Genomic DNA, 4,002 nt, shown 5'->3' with positions numbered 1-4,002 from the left:
TGCTTGGCTTGATCTAGATGACACCTGACGGGAACATGCCGAAGACGCTCACAGCGTTTTCTTCGGAACATTCACGCCAGGTATCATGTAGATCAAGCCAACCATAGGCTTCAAGTTAGGCGGTATTTCTGGATACGGGGGTTAGTTCTATCTCCTCTTGCTCAAACTATCCATCTTGTTTTATGTCTGTTATGTCTGAGGCACACGACAAAGCAAGTTTCGTGCTCGGAAGATAAACCTTGACTGTACAAGGTTGTACACGTGGAGCACGAGCGGCCAGGTGAAAGGAAAACAAGAATACGGGTGCTTTACGATCGAGGCGGCAGACCTTAAACCAAAACATTGACGTGGTGTTTCAAGGTGAAGTGGCCGCGGCAAGAAAAAACAAAGAAAAGAATGTCGCCGTTCGATTGAAAAAGAAAGGAGAAATGCAGGCACGTGGCAAACCCTGAGAAATCAGTCGGTGAGTCACATGACGTTGCAACTGCTTCCCTTTTCCTCGTTCCGAGATTTCATTTCAACAGGTAATTCAACGAGTGCGAGAAGCGTCCGTATAAAAGTGCCGCTTCGCCTTCTCCAAAGGCAGTCCGGTAGGATCTCAGTTAAGGAGGCATAAGAGCCATCATGAGGACCTTAGCTTTGATCGCGTTTGCTCTCTCCATGGCGGTTGTCACAGCTCAGAGGAAAGGACCTCCCCATAGTAAGAAAACGTCTCTGTGACGGCATGTTTCTTGTACTCTGTCTCAAGTCATCATGTTTGTTATGTTCAACCCTCGTGTGAGCTGTTCTGTCCAGCGCACTTCATTGGAAGATATGCCAGAAGCTAAAATTTCCTAAATGGTGAAACTCCAAATGAATAGCTTCATAACCGTTCATTTGTCAAGCAATTTCAAAATATACAAGTAGCAGAAAATATACTATGGTCCCACGACTAACGTATGTTTAATGTCACTGAAATTGGGCATCGTCGTAGAAAAGAGTTTCGGGTTTTGCTTAAAGGAAAACACAAATTTGATTATAAGGAATCTTGCAGTCGGGTAGTTTAAAATAACTTACGAAGATAGGTCCTCCTATCGAAACGTTGGCCAGCCTGTCTGAGGCACTTCATCCCTGTTTGCAAACTTTATACCACAGTGTGCTATTCCATCTGTCAGCCCCTTTCTTGTTTTTGGACTTGCACCACATATTGTCACTTAGTAGCGACGGTGAAGAAGGCCGAATAACTGTGAATGACGAAACTAGCCTTTTATTGGGCTAACCTGTGGCCCTCAAAGATAAACAAGTACACGTGTCTGTATTGTTCTTTAACGTGCGTCTAAATCTGACTACGCGAACCTTTGTGCACTTTGCCTTGATCTAAATGTGGCCGCTGCAGCAGCGGTCTGCCACGTGACCTCAAGCTCAGCGGCCCAATGCCATAGCCACTCAATTAGTACTGCACCGCGGTAGCCACTCAGCTACGGCGACGGGTAATACGCATGAACAAAATTTTCCTCAGAATACTTTCAGGTGTCATCACCATCAGCGCCTGTTTGTTCTGCCTTTTGCGGATATCAAGCTCTTTCGACGCTTTATCGCTGTCACAGTATCAAGTAAAGAGCTCCGCGGAAATGACTTGGCGCTTGAGCTTAACCAGTGACCACGACAGGTCTCGCACTCTGCGCTGACGGCACTACCAGGGTGACCTTCCTTGAAATTTTGTACTTGTGACTTATACCATGACCATGATACCATGATCATTGGCAAGCTCAGGGCAATCATTGCAATCTGCGTATATTTGTCGTCGCATGTCTGCTGTTTTCAAAAGTGTTTTCATAACCAATGAAAACATCATTACCTATGGTGCACACTCTGGACTGAATTTGTCGGAAAGTTTTCGCAAAGCAACTTCCGCTAATGCCATGCGTAAAGGCGATGTGGATAGTATCCGTTTATCTGCTTCCATTGACAATATGATACTTGTAAGTCTTGGTCCTCAGGAAACCTCTCAAGGTGTTCTGTTCAAAGAAAATGTACAACGAGAAGTTGAATATTTGCGTCGTTACTTTTATTCTTTCTCGTTCTTTAGATTCTACGGGTTTTCTATCATTATAGGGACTAGTTCACAAGCAAAGAGGTTATGAACTTTTGTGTGCACCTACTAAATCAAGTGAATTAACACACACCGATAAAGTAAAAAAAAATTATTTATACCAATATTACTTTTGCGCTAACATGAAATGTTAGGCAGTTCCAACAGTAAGACATTATATTTTTAAGGAAAAGGAAATCAATAATTTCATTTAGTTAACGTTAGTACAAATGGAATATTGTCCAGATCCTCTTCATTAATTAATCGGAAACCACCTACAGATCTGATCACAACGAAGCTTTATATGGCTTGAGTTCCGTGCATTTTTGTTCTCCGTGAACAAAAACTATTATCATTAATGGCACATACCCCCGTCAGCATTCATGCTCCCGTAAGCAAGCGAAAGATGCAATGGCTCACAGCTACGTAAGGCAGAGGCTACAAGTTCTCAGCCGAGTGAAGCGAACATTGATTAAATTCTTTCTAATCACGCATACAACAAACAGAACAGCATGTCGAAAACTGTCATTATAAATTGCTCATGCCCCCGTGAGCAATGGCTCATGCCCCCGTAAGAAAAAAAAATGCAATGATTCATAGTTCCGCTCACTTTGCGTGAATTAGCTGCGATGACACTACCCCTGCTGTCGTTGCGAGGGTTTCGTGCCAAAAAGGGAGTGGTTTAGGCGTTCCATGTTGCAGACATATGTTTGCGATGCCGCACCGATCCGGCCGAACCGACCACTCAGTGGCGTACGTGCATCGATTTGACATTATCAAAGAATGTGATTGCGGTTGCGAGGGAAATAATTAACACGGATCAAGACAAGAAATGAGTGTACGTACCTTTTGCCACGGTGGCCAGCCATCAAGACAATAAATGAGTTCGTACCTTTGTTCAAAATTATGTGTCACCTCTGGGTTGTCTGCTAAACTGCTTCGCTTGTCAACCACCTTAACAGAGTGGAATGGTTCATGATTTTTTTTATTGTTTAAAGCTCGTTGTGAAAGTACGGGTTCTTCGAATTGTTATGCCATTGTGAGGTCAGCTTATGCCTGTTATGCCTGGGCTTTCGAACGCGTGATTACGAAAGCCCGGGGTGTGCTTGAAACACCTTGCAGGAAGTCTTGAAGAAAAGGTCCGGTATGTGCAAGGATCTAAGTGTGTGCTCACTCTGTTTTAGGCGGCGGCATCCACAAGGGCCCGGGCGACTGTGGTCTGAACGAAGAGTACAGCACGTGCAAGAGCAGCTCGTGCAAAGAAGCCACCTGCGCCAGGCCTGTAGTGGGGCCCGCATGCACAGCGGACTGCATCCAGGGCTGCTTTTGCAAACAGGGATTCTTTAGAAGCGTCAGGAGACTTTGCGTGCCGAGGAACCAGTGTCCGTAGTGATGGAGACCAAAACCATCTTGACTGCTCCCCGAGAACGAGACCTAACTATCACGTACAGTTGTAAACACTGGCACACTGGCTTAACCATGCAAGAGAATGGAACACCGGATTGAATTGTCAAGAAACCAATAAATAAATAAACAAGAGCCGCAAATACTTGCTGCAAATTAAGGACGTTGCTTTGCCAAGTAGGCTACAAACAATGCTTTTTTCATTATCGTAGTATAAGTCGCGTATCTAAGGCATTGCATGTCTAGAAAGGCGCCGAGTGATGTTATTTTATTTATTTTTTTGCTTTAGGTATAGAGCTTCAAGCCCCAGCGAAGGCATTGTGCATATATATGGGATGCTTGAAATTACGTTGTTAAGTTATTATTACGGCCCACAAAAAGCGTACGCCGTGCTGTTATAATGACGCCACACAGTACAACTTGAAGATATCAGCAAGGTCTTGGCGACCTGGTGATAAAAACCAACCACAAAATAGTGTCGTGTTTGCAGAACCTGTGATAGCAACGCTGAATCCCATCTCTATGAC

The sequence above is a fragment of the Dermacentor variabilis genome, chromosome 8, assembly GCF_050947875.1.
Source record: "Dermacentor variabilis isolate Ectoservices chromosome 8, ASM5094787v1, whole genome shotgun sequence".
Taxonomy (NCBI): domain Eukaryota; kingdom Metazoa; phylum Arthropoda; class Arachnida; order Ixodida; family Ixodidae; genus Dermacentor; species Dermacentor variabilis.
This window is presented reverse-complemented; position numbering follows the sequence as displayed.